A 27,611-nucleotide genomic window follows, 5' to 3' on the forward strand; every position below is an offset into this window, starting at 1 on the left:
ATAGTAACAAATGTAATGAGAAAATGCAGAAATTCCGGTAAGTTATGAAGTGGTCATAGCCTAGGAGACCTAGCAAAAATACCTGCGGTTACAAAGATGGCTAAATGATAGAGGAGAGAACGGGTCTGGGGCTTTATACATAAGAAGCGAAAACATCAATCTCTCTTGAACTTCCGGATGATAATATGATCCTTGAGATGGAAATCCCAGCAGTTACAGAGTGTCTGAACTGGTTTAATGCTAATTAAGGTGAATCACTAGTATCGTCCTTACGGACAGTAAAATAACAATTAATGCCTTTACAAACAAAACTCGAAATTCAAGAACTGAATTCAATTAACAACTACTTCCATCATCAAAGAAGGAGGAAAATTAAGAAAATTTATACGTCTAAAGCAGCGTCGTGCTTCTTTGCTTAGACCGTATAGTGAGGGCGCCCACTGAGTTGTTTTTGCATTTGCTTCTCTCTCTCACGTACAGTGTAAATGAATGAAAACAAACAAAAGCATAATGTGGTTGTTGCTTTTTTTCACTTATACGTTCATACATGTCTTCGCTGTGGCTGTATTTCTGTGGTCGTCGCTGGTCTAAAGGGTCAACTCGATCGCATGATTAGTCTTTCCGAATCGGTGGAAGAAATTATTAAAATAATATCACAAGTTTCTTATTTAGGTAAAACACATAAAGTCCGATCAACTACAAAACTTCAGATCCGAAGATCTCAATCAATACCTTCCACAACTATCAATCAATACCTTTACCTAAAATATCCAAGCTATAATCAGCGAAGAAAATGTTTAAAAAAAGCATTATGCTTGATGTGTGGGACTTCGATAGACTCCTATAGTACGTTTATATATAACCGGATTTAACAAACCCGCTGGGTTTCAAATGTCAATTCCATTCCTAATGTTTCAAATAAATCCTCATAAAGAATGTTAACCCTGCAAAAAGCTATAATATAAACATGGCCCTAATCTTTCAATGTAGCTCTTAGGTCATTAAGGGGTGCATAACCCCCAGTTTTAAAGCCTAATAAAAAACATTTTTCATGATTTTTTTCCAAGAAAACTACGAAACTTTTTTGAATTTTTTTTTTTTTTTTTTTTTTGTCTTTATCTACTTTCTGAATTTTTTTGTTGAAAAATATTACGTAGTTTTGTGCAAATAACGGTCTACGGAGCCCTGTTTTTATTAAAGCGGTTTGAGGTGTCAACTCAACCTTGCAAACTAATGAACCGATAGTCGTTTGTAAGCTTATTTAGAACATAAATATCTTATCATTCACCGATCAATTTTTGAAAAGAAAATATTACGAAAATGCTGGGCCAAAAAAATCAAAAATTTAATTTTTGGCCTAAAACTGGCGGTTTTGGTCATAAAACTAACAAAAACCTTTTAAAGTAAAAACTATGAATGACAAGATTTTTATGTCCTCGATTAGTCCACAGAAATTAGACAATCGGGTTGGCACCGATTCAAAATGTTACATACAAAACACAATAAATGTTCCTCTTGCAACGTACATACCCAGCAAAAATTCGGATTCGTTAGTCATTATGTAACCCATTACAAAGTAATGTAAACAAAAATCACTGCTTATGTTACTCCTTACTTAGTTATGAGTACGGTGGAACAGAGCGTGTGTGTCTGACTACAAATCAGAACAGTTGGTGGTGCACATGCAAGCACACGTAAGCGTTTAAACAATATTTAATGCTAGTAGGCGTGGACTAGTCTGTAGTGTGTTCGGCTACAAATCAGAAGTTCGCAAGATCAAATCCAGCAGACAGCGGAATAAAATATAATAAAAAATATGAAATGAAATTGAAAGTGAAAACAAATTCTACTTCAAATCTATTATATATTTGAGTTTGGTGATAAGTGACTGACTCATCATCAACGCCCAGCTAAAACGGCTAAAGCTAGGAGCTTTTACCAGTAGGTCGCTGTTGGTGCAAATGTGCGAGATAAGGCCGGGTTTTGCAAAATTCGTCCTGGAACCACAAAAAATAACAAAAATCCTTATTATTCACTGTTATTACTTACTTATGTACTTAGTTGGCAACACATTTGTCAAATTAAATGCTATAATTTCTTAATACCGTAAAATATCACAAACAATTTCAAATTTTCTAGGCACATTTATTTTATCGTAAACCAATATATATTGGAAAGCCAATGAAGGTTGTTATTTTCCATTGCAACAGATGTCGCAGTTGGTGATAATGGTATAAACTTCAAGTAAGCTATACAATTTTGTTATAAGCTATATAATTTTGTTTTCACATAACAGGTGTCGCACAAAAGATTTTAAAATCCAGTTAGACAAAAAATGATTACAAACGATGAATTTGTAAAAATTTTGATATTCAATTTCAAATTAAAACAAAAATTCTTTCAATAATGTTTGGTTTGTTGTACATATGAGTTGTGTTGAAGACAAAATTAGGGTATTAAATTCAGAAATCGGTCAGAAATAACAAAAAATATAAATAGAACATATGTTTTTTATCTTATTTTACAACTTGTAGTGACCATAGAATAACTTGTTATTCTGGTGGTCGTAGAATACCAAGTTATTCAGTGTGGCATGCCCTTGTTAAAATAATGGGTAAGTAGGTGGGTTTTATAGGTGACTATAGTCACGACTACCAAAAAGTGATACATATAAGAAACTATTATTTTGGGAGTTTTTTTTTTTTTATTTGAAATAAACCAATATTTTTTTACATTTTAAAATTTACAAGTAAGAGTCACCCCATAATAGCCCGACTCGAAAGAGAAACAAATAAAAATATCATTCAAAATGGCATTCGCCTTAATGAGGCAAAAATAAAAAAACATGCTGCCAATTGTTTCAGGTACCAACAGAATCAACCAGGAAATGTTTCAATCGTAGCCGTGGTATTTTTGTATTTCATATTTTTTAAATGACCAGAAAACATATCTGTGTTCACGTTTTATCGTATCGCCTACATTACGAGGCTAGCTTTTGTATTTGTAGCATTTTTATACTACACTAAATAAACGTGTTCTGAGCGACTTGAGAATCACTTTCCAAAATGTTCCCATAATTGATCCATGTGGATCCATGAAGAGTTGGGTATTAAATTCAAATGATTTTATTAATATTCCATTACGACAAAATTATTGAAAACTGTAAATATTTTAGGATTTTACCTAAGAGTCTACATCAAAGTAGTAGTGTATGAGAAACTTTTTTACTGCCCCTAAAAGATAATTACCAATGATGCCCTAAAAAGAAAAGCAATATGACATTTGAATAAAAAGCTACTTTTTTTTTGTTGTTAATTTTTTCGTTTAGAGTTAAGCTTGATGATCTGAAATTATTTGCAAGTGAAAAAGGAAAGCCAAGGACTCGAACCCACATAGTCACCAAATTACGTTACCTGGTTTCATTGGTGGTAAAGCAAATCTTCGGACGTGTCGACTATGTAATGGCTTCTCTGTCCTAGAACTTATCGTTTTTCAAATGCAAATGTGTTTTTTTTTTTTGTACATTAACGGGGATACTTGGCAACAGAAATGTATTTTCTTCATGACAAACGCTTTTTGCGCTGACTTTGAAGTTATGAGTTGGCTTTGAACGCTAACACGCCATGAAAACATTTTTTGATATGTTTTTCAAGGACGTGGGTTCAAATCCTAGCCGAGCTCAACCTGTTTTTTATTTTTCGAAATTTTGCCTTTTTAGGGCGAAGATCATTTTTTAATGATTTTTGTTAATTTTCTCGTTTAGAGTTAAGCTTGATGATCTGAAATTATTTGCAAGTGAAAAAGGAAAGCCAATGACTCGAACCCACAAAAAAAAAAATACATTTGCATTTGAAAAACGATAAGTTCTAGGACAGAGAAGCCATTACATAGTCGATACGTCCGAAGATTTGCTTTACCACCAATGAAACCAGGTAACGTAATTTGGTGACTATGTGGGTTCGAGTCCTTGGCTTTCCTTTTCCACTTGCAAATAATTTCAGATCATCAAGCTTAACTCTAAACGAGAAAATTAACAAAAATCATTAAAAAATGATCTTCGCCCTAAAAAGGCAAAATTTCAAAAAATAAAAAGCTACTTTTGTTTGAATGCACCTTACCAGAGATAATATACATACATATTTCAAAAACCAAGTATTAAATTTGAGATGGAATTTATATCCAATACAACTATTTATTCTATAAAGAATTAATCTTTAATGATCTAAGGAAAGAGAAAGAGAATTAAGAAAAGTACGTATGCCACATCTTATTATACCGTAATCTCCAGACAATGATTGGTCAACATTGTAAAACTTGCAACATTTCTTGTTGTTTTTTTTTCATATAAGCGGAAATATAAACCTAACTCCAAACAAATCATTAAGAGTTGCTATTTTGTACGCCATTTTCCTCAACAAATAAACCAAAGGCAACAAAAAACACAGAAATAATTAATTGCCAACTGGTGAATGGATGTTATGTGTAAAATTTAGTATCTGTGAAAGAATATTAATGGAGAAGACAACCGAACATCCACAACAACAACTACTACACCATCAACGGCAACAGCAGCAGCTACGAAGAATGTAACATTTACATAAATTATCTTTATATGTGTTTAGCAGCAGCTAGTCGAGGTTAATGGATAGGCAAAAAGAAACAGGGGTATGAAAACTAAGCGAAGCTTGGAAGTCAAGAAATGATAAACAACGATAACTGGAAGGGGAAGTTTTCATCATATTTTGTTGTTTGTGCTCTGTTTACTTGAGGAAAAGTTAAGTTTTAAAGTTATTTTGTACCTTGGATGCCAACAAACGAAATTAAACATAATTTATGCATAAAATCACTGAAGCATAAAACTAATGCACTGCAAAAAAATGCGAATAGAATAGCTGAACGGAACGGAACAATCATCCGAAGACAGAAAAAGAACAAAAGGCCACGGCAAGCAACAAGTGTAACGAAAATTCCAACCAAATGAAACCGAACTGAGGTGAACTAAAAGGCGGCGGCACAACATACAGACATATGTATGTACGTACCTTAACTGGACAGCTGGGCTTGGAGCTGGTGTCGTTTGTTGCAGTTGTTGTTGGCATTTTGCAGTCACATAACCTTTTATTACAACATTACGTGCCTGCCAGAACACTGTTAGTGAATTTTTGCAACAATATTATGTTATTTGATGTTTTTATCCATGGAGGGTTCTGCAGATAGCTCCCCTTATGGTTTTATTAAAACAACAAAAAAGAAAAAAAAACTGAAAATATTTACACCAAAATGTACTTGCTTAGTTAGATCAAAAGAACATGCAATAGTTCCAGACAATTGAATTTTCAATTTTCCTCTTGCCTTTTTTACTTTTGATATTGCATTTTACCTTTTACAGAACACTTGTTGATGTATTCAGAAATAATTATGTATAGCTTGTATGTTGGACGACCCTTTTTTAGTATTTCTTATGAATCCCAGTCTATTTTATTTTTACACTTGCGATTCCGTATTTGTTGGGTCGTCGTTCTCAGCCAAAGGTCTTTGACCTTTTAATTTTCTCTAAAGTAATGACGTGTGTGAAAGATATAATTCTTCAAGGTTGATAACTAATTTAAAAAAAGAAAGAAATAGATTTTGTAAACTTTGTTCTTTCTAGAGTTGCCAAGATGGGTTGCAAAATAAGCAGCCAGCCACACTTGAACGCGTCCGAAGATTTGATGTTATTGTGTTTGTGTATTGGGGGGAATTTAATGACAAAAAACAAACGACTTAAGAAACAAATATGAGGCACAAACACCAACAAAAAACAAAAGACTTAAGAAACAAACATGAGCCACCACCACTTCTAAAACAACGGTTCTTATAGTTTGTCTATTAATTTTAATTTTTCCGTTAAATTTTGACAGACAGTCGTTAAGCCTTAATGAGTAAATCTATTATTGCTAAATATTTCACAATTTGCGCCAATTCGAAACTGAGAAAATAAATTCCGTTTAGATTTCTTCGTTAAATATATAAAGGGAATGTAATTATTTGAATTCTCTCTCAATAAAGTAAGACGCTACAAAATAGAATTTGTTCAATTATTTGGTAATTGCTTGTAAAAAAATAGTTGTAGACCAATCAAAAGATTTACACGTGACTCAACATGATGATAGAGTGAAAACATAATTTCGCTTTCGCATACATACACATCATTTTACATTAACCAGGTGTCGTAGCAGGACTAGAATGTGTGTTCTCTTGTTGTCAAAATACTTTTTTTTTGTATTACAAATAAATAAAAAATATTTCAGTTCTATCAAAATATGTGTATCCAACGACTTTATTAAGGAACTGAGAAGGATATTTTATAATTTGTTGGTGGATTACTATAAAAAAAATATTGCCATTAAGAGAAGACTAAGACCGTCTGTGTGCACTTACCAAATAGACCTTATTGCACATACGTACGTATGGCATTATAAGATTTTGGTTTTTCACTTGCCAGCTATAGTATTATTAGGCAAATAATGGTTGTTTAGCATATAATAAAATTAAATTAAAACATTTTATTTGAAAATAACCCTTTTTTTGAAAAAAAATTATTAGTTTCACACGAATTGTCAAATGTTGTAGATCGATTTTCACGCCTTAGCGCTAATGTAGTGCGCTGTTTTTTTAAATGAGGAATTCATAACTATCCATGGAACGCGTCTACGAATAAATAGATCTGTATATCATCTGTGGGCTGAGCTATGGATGCCTAAATTATTACGAATATAGACGAACGAACAAAAATTAGGTGCAAAAACAGGGGGTGAGTTTATTTAAGTGGAGTTTAACTTTTCTTAATTTTGTATACACATTTTATAAACTTAAAGAATAAATATTTTTTTCACTTAAACACATTTTTTTTAAATTCTTTGTAGTTGTCAACCCTGCACTATAGATGCCACTAAGAGATCACGGGAAAGTATAGTTAAAAACTCCCGTGAATTCTTCCAGTGCCATTAACTGTGCTGAGTTTTATTCAATTTGTTCACACTTTATAACTTTACACAAGCATACATTTACATGGACATTACTTACTTACCCATTCCTTTCGATGAGAACCAAACATACATACACATGTACTTTGTTTGTAAATTTATGAAAATTATGCAAAACTTTACATTGAATATAGTTATCACTGCCAAATAAAGCTAATCAAATAAATTTGAACAAATAACAAACACAAGAATCACTGAACATAAATCCGCCAGACACAATCTACAACAAGTGTTTTGTTGTTTTTCTCATTTGCTTATCTTTAATTTCTTTCCCAAGCTTTTTGTTTTGAGGCATCGTAGCTTGGGTATAGCTGGACATGTTGCTGAATCGAATGTATGGGTAAAAAAAACATGACTTTAATAGCAAATTTACGGCATTAATCTCAACGACATAATATGCAAATTAGTTGGGAAGCGAAATCTTCATCATTTCAATACATTCGGACAAGTATTGGCAGCAGCGTGTGGTCAGGCATCTTGTGGTGGCATGCTGAAAGATACAAATAGGGTTATAAAAAGTACAACAAATAGAATATAGAACGGAAAAAAGATATAAGCCAGAAATTCACATTTCCAAAAAAAAAACTTCTCTTCTATGGCGATTTGAATACAAATTCGTTCGAACTTCTGGCAAATTCAGTTTTTTTTTAATATTTGATTCTTTTTTTTTTCAATGAAACAAAAATTTTCTACAACAACAGCAGTTTGGTAGTAGTTCGAACGAATACAAAATTTTGTACATGGAACATTTTCTCTTAATTCAAAATCTTCTGAATGAAACATTGTTTTAAGTTTGTGATCTGATCTCTCTTTTGTAATAACCCTTCATATCAACATCATTACTTTTTGGTGAATATCAGATTTGTGACCGTGTGTTTCCTCAAAAAATGGACAAAGCTCTATGTTTCTAAGGTCTTGTGGACAGTATATTGCGTGAGAGATATTCAAATATAGCCACATTAGACATCATCATTGTCACAGCTTGGGACATAACGAAACCATTCATGTTTGTATTATATTGTTAATGTTGTCTTCAAAGCAAATTGTACATGGATGGTCATTATCGTGACATTTGGTTTTTTGGCGGCAAAATACGTTAGCAAATCAGTGTGGCCAATGATAAAAAACTGAAAATGTATCCCAAATTAGAATTGGACACAAAAGTTTGCATTTCGAAGGTAAAGTCAACAATAAAAGACCAATGAAAGTTGAAATAATTCTGGATCTCTTAACCTTTTATGGATAAACAAGTCAAGAACGTCCTTTAGCTCTCCCCCACACACACACGACATCTTTCTAGCCATTTGCCTGGTTTGATGATTGTTTTATATGTTTGACAAGATAGTGTCTTAGATTCCATAAATGGCATTGATGATGATGGTGGTGGCAGGCATTTGGTGCAGCTGTGGCGCCTGGCGTCTGGCCGACACACACTTGTAACCATTCAAACACGAATGTAGTACACCGTTAAATGAGGCAAAACACACAATGGTTGCACAAAGTATTCCACGCATTGTTGTCACTACTCGCAACAGCAGCCGCAACAACAGCATCATCATTACCAATGACATCGATTGAGTGATGGCAACCAATCAACAAGCCAGCTGTTCCGATGTCTGCAATTAGAAGAGGCCAAGACAACGGAATGATACAAACTTCTTCTGGCTCTCTTGTAGCAAACATCGATCGCCTCCATTGATGACCAGTAATAAATCTAATAATTTATTGTTGTCATCAATAATGGCAAACGGAAAAAAGTTCAGAATCGAATAGCATGGCACAGCATTCATTGACTTGATTTACAAAACCTAGTAAATAAAACATTGCTGTTTTAGCACATTTTTCCGTTCATCTTTTTTTCCAATGACATTCTGCCTGTAAGTAAGTGACGCCTCATATTTCGATGTCTGTTTGATGATGATAATGATGGTTAGTTGGTTGGTTAATGTGTACTTGTTGGTCTGTGTGGCAAGTGATCTTGACCATAAACTTCATTGTTGTTGTTGGCAGTGACCAGTATCGACACTTGTTGTCGTCTAGATGACCATTTTTGTTGGACAATAAATTTTCAGCATTACCGTTCGTTCTACTACTTGGACATTTCTTGTTGTTTCTTTTGGTTTGTTGTTGTGATATTTTTCGTAATAAACGCCTGCTTATTTGAGACACCGCATACACCGCATACATACATACGTATGTATGTATGTGGCCTTATATTATTTAATGATCGTTTCATTACGTTGACTGTTGAGCGTTTGTTGCAAGTCCCCGAACAGTGCCAAAGTTTTGGCATTGCCTTGCCTTATATTGTTCCTTGAAATGACCGCCATTTGAGGCGGTTGACGTTAAGCTGGCCATACTTATTTGTATTATTGAGAGACAATTATCACTGCCTAAAAGGGATCTAATTACTTGTGGTGCCATTTGAGGCAATGACGGTAGTTGTGAGCGTTTTTGTAAATATCAATAACAACAGGGACAAGTGACAAATCGGGAAACTATGCCAAAAGTCAATTGAGACCAAATAGGAAGGGGTTACTATGATGCTTCAACATTGTATGGTAAAAAAATATTTTCTCCAATTATAATTTCATACAAAATAGGGATGAGAACATTTGCAAAGAGGACAGAGGCGTAGAATTTTTAGTTTTTTGTGAGTACCTTTTTTGTATTGAATATTTTTTTCTTTTCAAGGACTCCTGGCTTTATGTCTAAAATTTTTGATCCTTTTAATCCAAATTTATCTTTCTCCTAATGGCATCTGCTCAAATTTATTATGAGAAATGATTTCTATTTTTCCTCTTCCAATCAAATCAGGAATTTATTCCAATTAGCAAACGTATCGATAGTCCCCACCAATCATTGCAAGACATTTTCTTACATACTGACCCTGAACCAAAGCATATTATGTATTTACTATTGCCAAGGTATTGTGAAAAATTCCCCTCGACCCCCTTTCAGAATTCTATCAATCTGCATCTGCAACAAAATTTCAATCTAAACCAAACGTGCCACACACATGCACGAAATAACGAAACAATCAAAACATCAACTGCTCAGGTGGTGGCATGTGCTGCTGGCGCGATCACTAACGGTTCACATACCGACACACAGCTGGCAGCATGAACGTGATTGCCATTTTTATAATAACAGTCAACTGGGTAGCGGGCCATGGCAAACCAAATAAAATCCGTCAAGTCATAATGTCGCCAATTGAGCTTTGATAACAAAACAAAAAAGGAACAACAAACTAAAACTGAACGCTGCCGCATTGCAACTTCTGCTGCTGCTGCAGCAATCTTTACGCATTCAACATCCCAGTCCAATGATTTCGTTATCCCAATTGACAGTACAATCACGCATCAATGTAGCACGTTTATTATGATGATCGAATGGTCGACAGATGGCAGGCAATGCTACAACTACAACTATAATAAACTCAAACAACTGTAGCATGAAGTAAGTATGGAATAAGTTTGTATGTTTGTTTAACGAAGATAGCAAATGCCCACATCCAAACATCAGCTATGCGTCTAACAATTGTTAGTTGCGATTTGTGAATTGCGTATCAACGCCATAGCAATAGCTAGGACAATATTGTTCCACGGCACGACAATGATGTACTTGTAGTCCATCATCACAGTTACTAGTAGCACGAGTCATTTCATGTCTCGCTGACTGGTAGCTGCTCTTCTCTCGCTTATCGTGATGTTGAATTTTTTTTATTGAACTGAATTATGTTGATCGATGAAAGACGACTGGTGGATGGATGGTTGGATGGATCGATGGGTTTGTACGTAAGCTAACCAGATCCACATTTTGAAAGAGAACAGAAAAATCATTTAAAACACATACACACGCACAACTATACATACATTTTCCTACATACATACAAACATTGTAGATGTCTTGTAACTCCACGATTGCTTAAAATATTCATTCATGCCGAGTGAATACGTTTGATTGCCACATTTTTTCTCAATGCGTCTACAATAAATAAATTGAAAAGTTTTATGGATAACTGCGAGCTGAACGCATATTTTATAAAGCCACGAAGGAGGGTGGGGAATGTTGTTGCGTTGTGTTTCATTGATAATTGTGCGGTGTGTGTATATAAACTGAGAGCATGAATGCAACATAATTGTACGAGCATTCTGTTACACATGCGTATTCCATGATGTCGTTTTGTACGTGCTTTACATCCTCAATAGGTGATAATCATTTCTTACACTCATTACGCTTTATATTGATGTTCCAACAACATGAATCGACTAAAATTGTTAATCATAATGTGGGTCAGTGTGTGGATTTCCTTTTGAACTAATTACAAATCGAAACGCTAATAAACCAATACTTTATACGATCTGAATGCAAGTTCTGATTGGATAAATTTTATATAAACACCAAGAAGGGGGACACTCTTGAATGTTCCATTTATAGGTAATTAAGTAGACAATTTGATTGTTAGCAGTTGGACTTTCGGTCTTAAATAACTTCTCTGTAAGTGATTGGGTGTAATATAATATATGTATAATATACAACACACATCTCAGTGGTATGATATGATTTCATTCCTGCTGGGTTCTTTCTGGGGTATATTGTTTTCAAAATAGTCTGGCTCAGTCCTATTGTTGTTATTTTAATAGTTATTTTATAAAATTCACAAAAAAATAAAAAATAATTTATATTTATGTATGTTACATTACAAAAACCCTTTTTTATCGTCTTTAAGGTACAGCGATAATATTTTAATCCACAATTAGCTTGATTTTATCTCATTCTTATTTTTCCCATCTACCAGACCTTTTCCAATGACTCACAGTATAAAATCACACAAACACTCACACCATGTCTGGCATTTCAATCCAACTTAGGTGGTACACCCTCACTTTTTTCCGTGTGTTTTCTGAACAACAAACCTACAATGCACGATCTGCCAGTTAAAAACAATAGCAGCAACAACAACAACTCAATTTTATAAGAGGGGAAATATGTCCAGTTCAATTTACTTTGAATAACTACACTTAAGTTATTGTCTTGTCAGTAGTCGATTGGAGGCAGAAAGAAAACATGGAATCCAGTCCAGAGCAGAGAAAAATTTTTGGACAAATCAACATCCGTGGCACAAAAACAAACAAACAAACAAAGACACCACCAACAATTTAATTGAAGAATCATGATGAGAAAATATTTCCCTGTGCTTCATTACAGAATGTTGAAAAATATCTAAAATCTCAGAGGAAAACAAACAAAGCCGTAAGCATGGCTGTTAGCTAAAAGTTTTCTTTCTTCCCCAAAAGTCAACTACATTTTTTTCTCGTAATGGCAATTCAATTTTCAGTTTGTTTTTATTCTTCTTTTTTGTTTCTCCGCTAAGACAGCATTTCGGATCCAATAGATATGTCAAAGACGAATTTAACATTACAAAAGATTGATCATATTACATGTTCATCTCCGTTTTGGGGATTTATTTGCTTTATTGTCAAAAAAAAAACAACGAAAAAACAAGCAAACACCGCGAATATAAATGTCCATTTCGTTAGGCCTTAAGTGGCAAAACTGTCCATACACTTTACGTTAATATGACAGGAATTGATGATAAACATTAGGATAAACGAAACAAAAAAAACACACAAAACACATGTGAAATTTTAAGGCCAATTGCTGCTGTTAGCCAAGACTACTACTAGTAACAGTTAGTATGGATATGAAAACATTGAGGTACATACTCTAATATATACATATATAGGTGTGTTTGTATATATGAAATGTTTGTTGTTAATAAACTGGTTTTCTTTTCATCTATATCTAGCTGGCGAAAAGCCAAAGTGTGAGAAGAGAATTGAATTTTTGTCGAGGAGTAAAGTTCATGAGTACAAATGAACAACAAGTTTCTTGCTTAAGTCTTTCGTTTGTTTGTAATCATAAAGTACATGCATATACATACACACACATACATAGCGTTTTTTACAATAATTATTAATTAATTGAAAAAAGAAAAAAAATATCTAAAATATATTTGTTTGTCAAAACATCTTAATTTAGATTTGGATAGACGAAAACTCTTATGAAAATCCGACTTAAGATTCATAGTTGTTTTGTTGTTGTTTTTTAATAAACTGATATGACATTTGCTGCATTGTATTAATCACAAACTCTATAACCTGTAAAATTGAGCCAAATTGTGAAATTAATTGTTCTAAACAGTTTTTAATTAACTATTTTATGTATAAAGTTTCTCAGAGAGAAGATTTGTTATTCGTTTTTTTTGTGAATTTATTTATTTACATGAAGCCAACACAGACACACATACATACACGTAACTGTGTGTAAGTCAATGTGATGTGCATGACACGACCACCGCAATTACATCCGGTAATTTAATGTAATTTTAGATTTCATTTCAATCACATGCAATATCTCTCCTATAATCGACCCCCCCTCTGCTTTCGCATCGTCGCCCTCATATCAGAACTCGACGACGAAGACAGGCAAAACTTTGATTTGTTTGTAACCAAAAAAGTAAATACGCTAAACAACGAGTTGCCAGTTGCTACATTATGTCCGTCTGTTTATTTTTTTTTTCGCCAGTGTATTTGTATGTCCACCTAGGCTAACTGTCTGCCCCGTTTGTATAAATGTTGGTGTGACTGTGAGTTGGTTGGTTGGCTATCTTTGAATAGAAATTGTTGGTTTGGCTTGTATCGTTTGGCTGCTGATTAGTTTATAACATTGATCAGATGATTGCCTTTTTTAAAAGAGATCTCGAGAGGTTATCGTCATCGTAGCATTTGAGTTTTGTTTTTCTATTTTAGTTATCGGTTCACACAGAGTGAATGTTTTGCTGTTTAGAATGGTCAAAAAAGTGAATGTATTTTATTTCGATTTTATACAAAATGAACGAATGAAGTAGGGAACGAAGTTAATGATTTAAGTCATTTAACCCTTCTAAAACAAATGGTTTGACATCACAACAAAAAAACCAAAGTGTGGTGTTAATTTTCAACATTTTTGAGTGCTCTGTTTTTTTCAAAAGCAATTAAACTGTGCTAAAAATGGATTAAATGTCCGAAGTTTCCAAATTAAGTTCAAAACTCAAAATGACCAACACGTGTCACTAATAGGCTCGAATGACATAATTACATTCACACATACACTCTTGAAATTGGATCAAAATAATTGTTATTCCATACATTGACTTTTTTATAACGATAAGAATCGCAACAAAACCTACCAATACATGCGTTAACAAATGTTTTACAATAATGTGTGTTAGGTACTCAAAAAATTTTCAAATTTATTTAGGAAAACATTTTAAAATTGTTAGATTCAAGCGGGTTCTGGAGCAGAAAATAAAGATATTTATATTTGATATTACACGTGACATGCCAATTGGTAGCAATTGTTCGACTTAAATTTTCCAGCAGTAAGACTCATAATGCTAGGTCACTTGTCAATTTGCTTAAACGTCAAATGAAATCCAATGGATTTCAGATACGATTTCATTTGACGTATACACAAAGGAATTGACAGTTGAAATCCACTCGATTTCGTAAATGTAAATGTACTATAAGACACAATTGTGGATAATTTAACTGTACCAGTTCTTTACCAGTCCTTCCAAAATAATCTAATTTATTAATATATTGCCGTGTGTCTCAGAGATTTTCTTAAAAACGTTTCGTTTTTTTTATTGCTAGCTATAAGCGATGATAAATTATTGGCCATTTGTTGAATTCTGTGATGGTGCTTCCCCTTCCATTTATTGAAATTCCCATATATCTATATTTGTATTTCACAAATTCCATCACATTATAAAATCATTAACTTAATCTCAACTCTCTGCCTTTCTCTTGGAGAAGCTGCTAGAAAGGGGCGTTATTTAAAATTAAAAAATGTTAAAACCTCATTAATTGTAATCAGTTGCCGTTTAGAAAACTGAATTAAGGACAAATACAAAAGTGTTGGATGTTTAACCCAAATGTATGCCTACCTTGAGTATAATGGCGATTTCTTCATAAATCTCATTTTCTATGATTAATTACCAAAATCACAATCTTTTGACTTGCTTCTTGTTCGTTGTTCCTCTAGCATTGTTAGGGTCAAGGCTGACACCGTGGTTCAATAAAAAACAAGTTTCTACTGACATGTAACAAACATCAATACATATTGTCTTATCAGTATCAATACATACATATATATGTTTATTAATCTTTGTTTTTGTTTAAACCATTTTTATCCATCGACAATGATATGGACCAGCAAAAACATTGAGATTCAATATTAACAAAACAATTTTGCATGTAACTAAAGAAATTTTTCCAATGAACATCTTATGTGGAAAAATGTGTAGTGGCGCTTGCCCTGTTTGACTACTGATGGTTTTTTTTTCGCAATTGAACACAAATTCAAAAATATCCCTTTTTAACGTATCCTCATACGCCCTCTGGCGTTGAAAAGAGCCATAGACAAGATAATCTTACCTATCAGTTTTCTGGTTATTTGGTCAAATGCTTCATAGTTTTTAACTCAAACGTTGGAATAGAAACGTTAATGCCATGCAATGTCGAGGGTTTAGTCCAACCATGGATCCATTTATTCGTCCATTTTGTCGTTTTAATTAAAGCAAAGAAGATCATTCTAAGTGCAAACGATTTGCAATCTAACCAACTTTACATTTTTCTAAAAAAAAGACAAGTTTTTTTTTGTCCAACTTTGCCAAAATACTTCTATTGGTTTTCCAAAAGTGTAAGAAGTTAATTTTTTTAATGTATGTGAAAGGCAATTCAAGATTTGTTTCTTTAATTAAATCTACAGGGTTTACTATATTTGGTGGCTATTGTGAGTTTTTTTACATGTATAACTCAGCCACACAATAATCGAAACACATCAACACGAAAGGTAAATCAAATTTTAATCCAAACCAATTCGAGAGACTAATAATAATCTCTCCTCAATCATTCCCTTTTGTTACAGACCTGCTTTGAACCACATATTTGCAGGAGAATTCTAGATTAAAAGCTTTCGCTCTCATTAAAATCGATAGAGTCGCAATTCCTGTAATACCTTGCCTTGTGTTTGGCTGTTCTGCGGATCTGCATTAGTTTGCATTTTGCCTGCCATCCTCATAGCATCATATCCATTAACGTTGAAAAAAATACTCACAATCAAACGCACACCCATCAAGAGTGGAAAAAAAGAAGAAGAGGGATGTAAATCAACATTCACCGATCGAGTCTTAAAATCTCGGAAAGACGTGCCGAAAACTAATAATATTGATAGCTAAATAATCCCTAAAACTTGGTTTGAAAACCGGGAAAACCCGTCTGCAAATCCCCAATTAGTGTTAACGTTAGTGAAAATAAGTATGGTATGGTTTTTAGTGTGTTGAGATAATTTTGCAGAAACCAATTAATTGCAAAATTTATTATAAGCAAATCCATTTTTAACGATACTGAAATTGCTTAACTGGCGAGGATTAAAATTTTTGTGGAATTCTTGCATACCAACACTCATTTACATTATAAAAAGAAATATAGAGATTACTACAAGAATAGTGTTAATTAAGCCAATATCGTATTAAAAGAAGAAACAAAAAAAAAACGTTAGCTAATCTGAAAGTGGTACAGTTTTTAATGATCATCATTTATAAAATTCACCGCGTGTAACATTTTTTTTTTTTTTTGCATGGGACAAATGCCTATTACGGTTTTTTTGTAATTCTTCTTTGTTAAAAGTGTAAGTGAAGCGAGAGATATCTACTGATGAAACAGAAGATCGCTGATGGATCAGTTTGAGATCCATTCAGCAAACATTTCTCATCATTCATATTTGAACTTCAGCAACATTTCTCAATTACACACACACACTCAAGTTAAGCTCTTAATTGAAGATTGATTTCTCTTATTAGCAAAATTTGATCATGTAATACAATCCACATTATAACAGAATTGTCACCCACCAAAACCACCGCTGCCGCTCACCGAAAGTACTTTCTGCGAGGGAGCCACAAGTAACGTAAGTGTTGTTATTTTTATTTATTTTGTTTTGATCCTATTGTGCTATGAAGAAACCGTAACATTTGCCAATGGTTATTTTGCTACTTGAAGAGAAATTGTATTCTAATCTGAACCATCACCTGAACTTAAAGAAAGAACACAACAACAATACTATATCAATTTTTGATTTGGCATATTTAATATTTTTAATTGTTTTGCATGGTTATCAGATCAGTGATGGTAGTTTAAATCAGACATTAAAGATTCGCTTTTGTCATTAAAATGTGTACCATAATGCCATTTATACCGAATGCCCTTGAATTTTAAACATCTATATAGACAAGCTAGAATCGTTATTGCAGTTAATATAGTTAATCATCTTTCTTTTTGGATGAATCAGTTTTTTTAATCGTTTCCGATCAGCGAATCCATATAAATGTTACAAGCATTCAATGACATTCGGCACTTTGATATTATACAAATTTATTCTATTGTTTTATTTTACATTATATAATAGTTATTAATTTTTAAGTTTGCATGAACAGTATTTCTCTACGCATATTTATACGATATACACTATATAGCATGAATTTAAGCTCATTTCATATCATTGATTTCCTCCCATTTGATTTTGTTGATATATTGTTGCTTAGGCTGAAGAAACGTTCATGTTTCTAACCTCACCTTTATTTAAGATAGCTTCTTTGTTAATTTGTAAGAAGAAAGTGTTATGAAAATAAAACTCAATATGAATTCCGAGTAGATCTTCGATTACTTTTTTGATCTACCCCATGTAGAGGTGCTTGCCGGAAGATGTTTTGGGGTCACAACTCTCTTTCGACGTTAAACTAGGGTCCTAGGAATGTGACTATGGTTGAGGTGGGCACCAGAGCGTAATACCACCAGGCGCTCTATACTTCATTAGAAAGTCTCCATCTTTTCTATCTATCATTTCTATTTGTTCCTCTTTTCCAGAGTATCTGAAACTCTGTTCTTTATCTAGCTTCTTAAACATATCTGACATTACTTTGTATTTCAAACCTTCATACACTCGAAGGAAAATGGCAGTGCACGCAATGAACTAAATGTATTTATTATGTTCTGTGGTACAACTGACTTAGCAGCACAATGAACCCAACCCATCCGACGAGCTATAAGGCCGTGTTTAAGCGTGCAGCTGCGGTGTACAAGTTGGTTAATAACATCCACCACATTCTAACCCGTTATATGCTACATAATAAACATAAATGGCGCCCAACGTGGGGCCCGAACATTGATATATTGTCCAAAAATCCATCATTTATAGTGCAAATCTTGCATCTAAAACGCATGTTCGGTCTCAACCTCCTTTCTACACTTTTTTATACCTGTTTACTATCTTCTTGAACTGACATAGATTTTCCTTTTCAAGAAAACATTTCATATTAGTTGGATTTTGTTTTTGGTCTGAAATATCCTCTAACAACCAATAATTGGGAATATTTTCGTCTATGTCTACTTTTTGGGATTCCTTGTTTGTACTAGTTGGCATCTTTTGGAATACGGATTCTGGATATCTCCATAAGCTAGATCTGGCCAAGATACAAAACTAATCAACAAGAATTCAACCTTATATACTTCCGTGGATTTATAGAACCGATGACCTATACCATGGAGTAATAAATTTCACCTATTCTGTATTCTTTTCCTATTCTATAGACTTCTGATGATAGATTTTTTTTTCCAGCAAGCACTTTTTCTACGGGGAAAAGTCAAAAAGTTATAAGTTCGAAATTTTGGCTGTCCGATTTTCTTAAAACAAATAAATATTTAGCATTGATTTTCTTAAACCTATTATTAAATGTGATCAAAAAGTATTTATCTTTTTCTGTTTAATATTTTTGAAATTAAATTTCGGAAGTATTGTTGAACCTTTGAAATTTATTCTTGTTCTTTTTTACACTGACTCTGATGTGTATGATTATTTCACACTATCGCTGATTTCTTTGCCTAGTATCAGACGAATCAAATTGTTTGATTAGTCTATTGCGAGATATTTGTTACTTATAGATAACACCTTTTACAGATTTACGTACCGATTTTTCCGAGTTATATTAGTTTGAAAGCTTAGGAAATGTCTTTAGAATCCGATATGGATGAAGTGAACAATGAAGTTTCCGGTGAAACTGTGCCTGCATGCGGGGTATGTGGACAGAGTTTCACTGATGTTTCTCAGGGTCGTAGTACCAATTGTGGACATTGCTTCCACAAGTCGTGTTTGGATAAATGCATAAAGATGAGACCTTATTGTCCGACGTGTAATACACGCCTTTTTGGTGATCCACCCCCAACACCTTCAGGTACGAAAACAAGATCACAGACTAAGCAATCAACTAATACTCAGCATGCGTCTAAAGTTTCAGTTAGCACTGTAGAAACCGAAAGTGGACCTAGTGGTGCCTGCGGTGGTAGAGATCAGGCTAGCATTGATCCTAACCGGCTTACGGAGATGATATCGAGTAGGGTTTCTGCTCAGCAAACACAATTGTTTTCTGCCTTTAGTAGCCAAATGGCTAAGCTTGTGCAGACGAATATTGAAGCAGGTTTGTCTCGCTTAAGCGTTCAGGAACCACATCGGACGCCTACGACATCGCATGCTCATACTCAGTACACTCCTCCCCAAATTCCGGCTGTAGATCAATTCGCACTCAGGGATTTTTTAGGTGTTCCGGTTAATAACTCTGAGAATCCAAATAGATCAAGCAGTAACCGGATAGATCCTTCGGCAGATACAACTCTGTCGAATGTGTCTTCATCGGATCTAGCCTCTAGACCCGATAAGGTGCTCCATATAATGGCCAATTGGAGGTTGAAATTCTCGGGAAATCCCAGTGGCTTATCAGTCGAAAATTTCATTTACCGTGTTGAAGCACTTACTGCGCAAACATTGCAAGGGAATTATGATCTCTTGTGCAGGAATGCTAGTTTACTTTTCGACGGTAAAGCTGCCGATTGGTATTGGCGATACCATCGGTCTGTAACAACCCTGTGCTGGACTGGTTTGTGCAGTGCTCTGAGAAACCAATACAGCGATTCTCGCAGTGACGTGGACATTCGTGAGCTAATTAGGGACAGGAAGCAGAAGAATGGGGAAAATTTTGATGGTTTTTACGAATCAGTAGTTGAACTGACGGATCGCCTTAAGGATCCACTAACTGATGAGACTCTGGTGGAAATTCTGAGGAGGAATTTGCTACCAGAGATTCAGCACGAAATCTTGAATTTGAAGATTTCGACTATTCAGGATTTAAGGGATATTTGCCGGCGACGCGAATTTTTCCTGCAGGACATCAGGCGTAAGCATGGCCCTGTTGTTTCCAAACCCCCTGTGTTTTCAAGACGAGTTTCTGAAATAAATGACGTTTTAGACCAGGATGAAATTAATCAGTCAGTAACTGAGCATAGAGAAATTTCAGCGTTTGGTCTTGTCTGCTGGAATTGCAGAAAAGATGGACACCGGTACCACGATTGTCTGTCCGAAAGGACAATATTTTGCTACGGCTGTGGTACACCGGATGTATACAAACCCAATTGCAAGAAATGCATCTCAAAAAACATGAAGATGGGTGCACAAAAGGGTGCACCAATCCCGGGGAAATGCCAGGAACTCGACCTGGAATAACAATTTTGAAGGATAATAGAATAAACCGACCCGAATGTAGAGTAGGATTAGGTAGCAGTGACCTTGATATTAGTGTCACTAATAGTAATAAGTTTGTCATAACGCCATTGCATATACGTCTGCAACAATATTACAAGATAAGAGACAGGATTTTTGGCGAGGAGGTTAAACCTTCGAGGTCTGCGAAAAGGATAAGATCTTTTTGGAGAGGTGTTCGAAATATGAGAAAGAAGTTGGTGTGTTCTGTCTTTAATAAATCCATGGATGTTCGGCCTTATGCTGACGTCATTTTGTTCGGAAAGAAGATGCTCGGACTCATGGATACTGGAGCATCACTAAGCTGTATTGGTGGTAAGACAGCTGAGGAGTATATTGAATCTGGTCAGCCGTTTAAACGGATTAATTCGGCTGTGAAGACAGCTGATGGGAGTTCTCAGAGAGTGGTAGGCTTTGTGAAGACTTCTATCATATTTAAGGGCGAGAGTAGGTTAATCACCATATTTATAATCCCAAGTCTGGATAAGGATTTATTCCTGGGAATAGACTTTTGGGAATTATTCGATCTGCTTCCTCAAGGGCTGTTGAAGAGTGATTACTTCGTTGATAATCAATCGTCTCTGTGCTCCATCTCCACGCAAATTCCTCTCTCTACTGTCGAAAATCAACGACTCTGTCAGGTTGTGAAGTTGTTTCCCTCTTTTGCGATAGAAGGACTTGGCAGGACCAATGTTCTGTACCATTCCATTGACACCGGTTCCGCCAAGCCCATAAAGCAAAGACACTTCCCGGTTTCTCCAGCAGTGGAGAAATTGATTTATGCCGAGCTAGATAGAATGTTGGACTTAGGGGTAATAGAGGAATCCAACAGTGCTTGGTCCTCCCCCGTCGTCCTTCATCGCAAGCCCGGGAAGAATCGTCTATGCTTGGACAGCCGTAAAATTAATGCGGTCACCGTTGGCGATGCTTATCCCCTGCCACATATAGACGGCATTTTAAGTAGACTACCCAAAGCTGGATTCATAACTGCCTTAGACCTCAAAGATGCTTTTTGGCAGATTCCCCTCGACAAAGAATCGAAAGATAAGACAGCATTTACCGTTCCTGGGAGGCCATTATATCACTATACAGTCATGCCGTTTGGGCTTTGCAATGCCCCGCAGACTATGTCCAGATTAATGGACCGAGTGATACCCCCGGCTCTCAGGACGGAAGTGTTTGTTTATCTGGATGATTTGTTGGTGGTTTCTGAGTCTTTCGAGAGGCATCTTGAGGTTCTAAGGTTGGTAGCACAGAGGATAAGAGAGGCTGGTTTGACAATTAATGTCGAAAAGTCCAAATTTTGTGTAGAAGAGGTTAAATATCTGGGACACCTGGTAGGCGGAGGTGTCATTCGCACGGACCCTGAGAAGGTATCTGCTGTTTCAGACTTCCCCGTACCTCGTTCCGTCAAACAGGTTCGTAGGTTTTTGGGTATGACGGGTTGGTACCGGAAGTTTATCCGGGACTACGCTACTATTGCCACGCCTTTAACGGAATTAACTAAAACAAAACGTAAATTTGAATGGTCCGAAGAGGCCCAAACGGCCTTTGAGGCTTTAAAGACCCACTTGAGCACCGCTCCAGTTTTGCACAGTCCGAACTTTTCACAGCCGTTCTTTATACACTGTGACGCAAGTAAAACTGGTATAGGAGGAGTCTTGGTGCAAAAAGATGCGGAGGGTGAAGAGTTTCCTATCGCCTTTATGTCGAAGAAACTCAATCAAGCCCAACGCAACTACTCTGTCACCGAACAGGAGTGCTTGGCAGCAATGCTGAGCATTAAGAAATTCAGGGCTTATGTTGAGGGGCATGAGTTCACCGTCATCACAGACCATGCGTCTTTGAAGTGGCTCATGTCCCAAACGGACCTAAGCACACGGTTAGCTCGGTGGGCATTAAAGCTTCAGGGGTATAAATTTAAAATTGAACACAGGCGTGGTAGTCTTAATGTGGTTCCGGATACTCTCTCTAGGGCCAATTCCGGTGACCTGTCTGAATTGGTTGTTGGAAGTTTGTTTTCATTTGAAGAGCATTCAGGTATGTTTGTTGATTTGGAATCACCTTGTTTCAAATCTCAGGAATATTTACAGCTTTTGAAGAAGTTAGAGAATAATTTGCATCAGTTGCCAGATTTGAAGGTCGTCGATGGTTACGCTTATAGGCGAACGGAGCACGCAGCTGGAGATCAAGTCCGTGATGATCTGTGTTGGAAGCTGTGGGTCCCTAGAGAGCTTATTCCTGAGGTGTTACGAAGGGCCCATGATGACCCACTTTCATCACATGGAGGCATAAACAAAACCTTGGACAGAATAAGAAAATTTTACTTCTGGCCCAATTTAGTAGTGGACGTGAGAAACTACGTCAACAACTGCGAGGTATGTAAATCCTCCAAGCACCCGAATAGCTCTCTTAGGCCACCAATGGGGAGGACAATCGAGACACAACGGTTTTTCCAGAAGATCTACGTCGATTTTCTGGGACCATACCCTAGATCGCGGTCCGGTAATATAGGGATATTTGTTGTGCTCGATCACTACTCCAAGTATCCGTTCATTAAACCTGTCAAGAAGTTCTCTTCTGATATTGTAGTTAGCTATTTAGAACAGGATCTTTTCCATGCGTATGGAGTACCGGAGCTGTTGGTATCTGACAATGGATCCCAGTTCCGATCCAACCACTTTAGTCAGTTTTTGAAACGGTACGGAGTAAAACATATTTTCACGGCAACCCATGCTCCCCAAGCCAACGCTTCGGAGCGGGTTAATAGATCGTTATTATCTGCTATTAGATCGTATGTCAAATCTGATCAGAAAAATTGGGATGAGTTGCTAAGCAGTATTGCCTGCTCTCTGAGATCATCACACCATTCGGCCATCGGAACCTCTCCTTATTATCTGGCATTTGGACAATCTATGATAACAAATGGTTCCATGTATCCATTATTGCGTCAACTAGAATTGCTGGAGGATAGGTCGATCAGATTTGATAAAACTGACTCGCTAGCAATAATGGGTAACCGTGCAAAGAATCTTATGCAGAAGCAGTTTGAGCGGAACGAGAAATCTTATAATCTCCGAGCCCGGGAAGTATCATACAGAGTAGGTCAAGAAGTCTTCCGCCGGAATTTCAAGCAAAGTAGTTTTGCTCACGGTTTCAACTCTAAACTGGCACCAACCTTTGTAAAAGCGAGAGTTAGGCGCAAAGTTGGGAATTCCAGTTATGAGTTGGAAGATTTGGGTGGAAACTTAATAGGAGTCTATCACGCAAAAGACATACGCCAATGAATGTCCTTATGGTGCAAGCGTGATCAGCTTTGGTTGGAAACTGTATTCCCCCCAAAGTCTGATTTTGTCAGGGGGGTATTGTAGTGGCGCTTGCCCTGTTTGACTACTGATGGTTTTTTTTTCGCAATTGAACACAAATTCAAAAATATCCCTTTTTAACGTATCCTCATACGCCCTCTGGCGTTGAAAAGAGCCATAGACAAGATAATCTTACCTATCAGTTTTCTGGTTATTTGGTCAAATGCTTCATAGTTTTTAACTCAAACGTTGGAATAGAAACGTTAATGCCATGCAATGTCGAGGGTTTAGTCCAACCATGGATCCATTTATTCGTCCATTTTGTCGTTTTAATTAAAGCAAAGAAGATCATTCTAAGTGCAAACGATTTGCAATCTAACCAACTTTACATTTTTCTAAAAAAAAGACAAGTTTTTTTTTGTCCAACTTTGCCAAAATACTTCTATTGGTTTTCCAAAAGTGTAAGAAGTTAATTTTTTTAATGTATGTGAAAGGCAATTCAAGATTTGTTTCTTTAATTAAATCTACAGGGTTTACTATATTTGGTGGCTATTGTGAGTTTTTTTACATGTATAACTCAGCCACACAATAATCGAAACACATCAACACGAAAGGTAAATCAAATTTTAATCCAAACCAATTCGAGAGACTAATAATAATCTCTCCTCAATCATTCCCTTTTGTTACAGACCTGCTTTGAACCACATATTTGCAGGAGAATTCTAGATTAAAAGCTTTCGCTCTCATTAAAATCGATAGAGTCGCAATTCCTGTAATACCTTGCCTTGTGTTTGGCTGTTCTGCGGATCTGCATTAGTTTGCATTTTGCCTGCCATCCTCATAGCATCATATCCATTAACGTTGAAAAAAATACTCACAATCAAACGCACACCCATCAAGAGTGGAAAAAAAGAAGAAGAGGGATGTAAATCAACATTCACCGATCGAGTCTTAAAATCTCGGAAAGACGTGCCGAAAACTAATAATATTGATAGCTAAATAATCCCTAAAACTTGGTTTGAAAACCGGGAAAACCCGTCTGCAAATCCCCAATTAGTGTTAACGTTAGTGAAAATAAGTATGGTATGGTTTTTAGTGTGTTGAGATAATTTTGCAGAAACCAATTAATTGCAAAATTTATTATAAGCAAATCCATTTTTAACGATACTGAAATTGCTTAACTGGCGAGGATTAAAATTTTTGTGGAATTCTTGCATACCAACACTCATTTACATTATAAAAAGAAATATAGAGATTACTACAAGAATAGTGTTAATTAAGCCAATATCGTATTAAAAGAAGAAACAAAAAAAAAACGTTAGCTAATCTGAAAGTGGTACAGTTTTTAATGATCATCATTTATAAAATTCACCGCGTGTAACATTTTTTTTTTTTTTTGCATGGGACAAATGCCTATTACGGTTTTTTTGTAATTCTTCTTTGTTAAAAGTGTAAGTGAAGCGAGAGATATCTACTGATGAAACAGAAGATCGCTGATGGATCAGTTTGAGATCCATTCAGCAAACATTTCTCATCATTCATATTTGAACTTCAGCAACATTTCTCAATTACACACACACACTCAAGTTAAGCTCTTAATTGAAGATTGATTTCTCTTATTAGCAAAATTTGATCATGTAATACAATCCACATTATAACAGAATTGTCACCCACCAAAACCACCGCTGCCGCTCACCGAAAGTACTTTCTGCGAGGGAGCCACAAGTAACGTAAGTGTTGTTATTTTTATTTATTTTGTTTTGATCCTATTGTGCTATGAAGAAACCGTAACATTTGCCAATGGTTATTTTGCTACTTGAAGAGAAATTGTATTCTAATCTGAACCATCACCTGAACTTAAAGAAAGAACACAACAACAATACTATATCAATTTTTGATTTGGCATATTTAATATTTTTAATTGTTTTGCATGGTTATCAGATCAGTGATGGTAGTTTAAATCAGACATTAAAGATTCGCTTTTGTCATTAAAATGTGTACCATAATGCCATTTATACCGAATGCCCTTGAATTTTAAACATCTATATAGACAAGCTAGAATCGTTATTGCAGTTAATATAGTTAATCATCTTTCTTTTTGGATGAATCAGTTTTTTTAATCGTTTCCGATCAGCGAATCCATATAAATGTTACAAGCATTCAATGACATTCGGCACTTTGATATTATACAAATTTATTCTATTGTTTTATTTTACATTATATAATAGTTATTAATTTTTAAGTTTGCATGAACAGTATTTCTCTACGCATATTTATACGATATACACTATATAGCATGAATTTAAGCTCATTTCATATCATTGATTTCCTCCCATTTGATTTTGTTGATATATTGTTGCTTAGGCTGAAGAAACGTTCATGTTTCTAACCTCACCTTTATTTAAGATAGCTTCTTTGTTAATTTGTAAGAAGAAAGTGTTATGAAAATAAAACTCAATATGAATTCCGAGTAGATCTTCGATTACTTTTTTGATCTACCCCATGTAGAGGTGCTTGCCGGAAGATGTTTTGGGGTCACAACTCTCTTTCGACGTTAAACTAGGGTCCTAGGAATGTGACTATGGTTGAGGTGGGCACCAGAGCGTAATACCACCAGGCGCTCTATACTTCATTAGAAAGTCTCCATCTTTTCTATCTATCATTTCTATTTGTTCCTCTTTTCCAGAGTATCTGAAACTCTGTTCTTTATCTAGCTTCTTAAACATATCTGACATTACTTTGTATTTCAAACCTTCATACACTCGAAGGAAAATGGCAGTGCACGCAATGAACTAAATGTATTTATTATGTTCTGTGGTACAACTGACTTAGCAGCACAATGAACCCAACCCATCCGACGAGCTATAAGGCCGTGTTTAAGCGTGCAGCTGCGGTGTACAAGTTGGTTAATAACATCCACCACATTCTAACCCGTTATATGCTACAAATGAGCGACTCGTCTCATATTAAAGAGAGCTGTCTGATTCAACTAGTATTTCAATGATATGGGATATCCTCCTTATCACTATGTCCGAGGTGCCAACGCAGAAGCAAGTGACGTTATTTTGCCGGAATTTTGAAACCATGACATTATATGAACAAGGCGAACATGTAGCACGGTGACATCCATTATGAAATTCAAATTTCAAATAAAAATATTACCTATATTTTACTTATATGGTGGGTATGGGTAGTTATGGTCACTAAACTGTTTCAAATTACAGCTCTGTGGTTGACTCATTCTTCACATTTAAAAACACTTCCATTTTTTTGAACACTTGAAATAGTTTAATTTTTGGTCATGCTGCTAATAAAGTTTGTGGCTTCTTAGATAAAAACAACCCTTGCCTAGCTCAATAGCCCTTGTAATCAACACACAAATTATAAATACTCGTATCTTTAGTGAAACATTCCTCATAGAAACTTAACCAACGAGGATAGAATGGAAATCGGGCGCATTTTATGTTTCAATTTATTTTTTTGAAATTTAATATCGCACACTGTTGACGAGCTAACGAATTCGTTCAATATGAACGGTTAATGACCTTGAATATTTTGTATCACTTTGCTGTACAGTTTGACGCGA

The 27,611-nt window shown here is 35.3% G+C and overlaps 1 long non-coding RNA gene across 1 annotated transcript in view; it reads right to left on the minus strand.

Annotated features, from left to right (window-relative positions):
• Nucleotides 1–7,105: 7,105 nt before the first annotated feature.
• Nucleotides 7,106–27,611, minus strand: part of LOC141392031 (uncharacterized) — a 37,625-nt gene continuing 17,119 nt past the window's right edge. The window contains exon 3 of the long non-coding RNA XR_012409767.1: nucleotides 7,106–7,515. This is a non-coding gene — a long non-coding RNA (uncharacterized lncRNA). The remainder of the gene's footprint in view (nucleotides 7,516–27,611) is intronic.

Source organism: Musca autumnalis, unplaced genomic scaffold, assembly GCF_047663935.1.
Source record: "Musca autumnalis isolate F117 unplaced genomic scaffold, ASM4766393v1 scaffold_2, whole genome shotgun sequence".
In the NCBI taxonomy this organism is placed as follows: Eukaryota; Metazoa; Arthropoda; class Insecta; order Diptera; family Muscidae; genus Musca; species Musca autumnalis.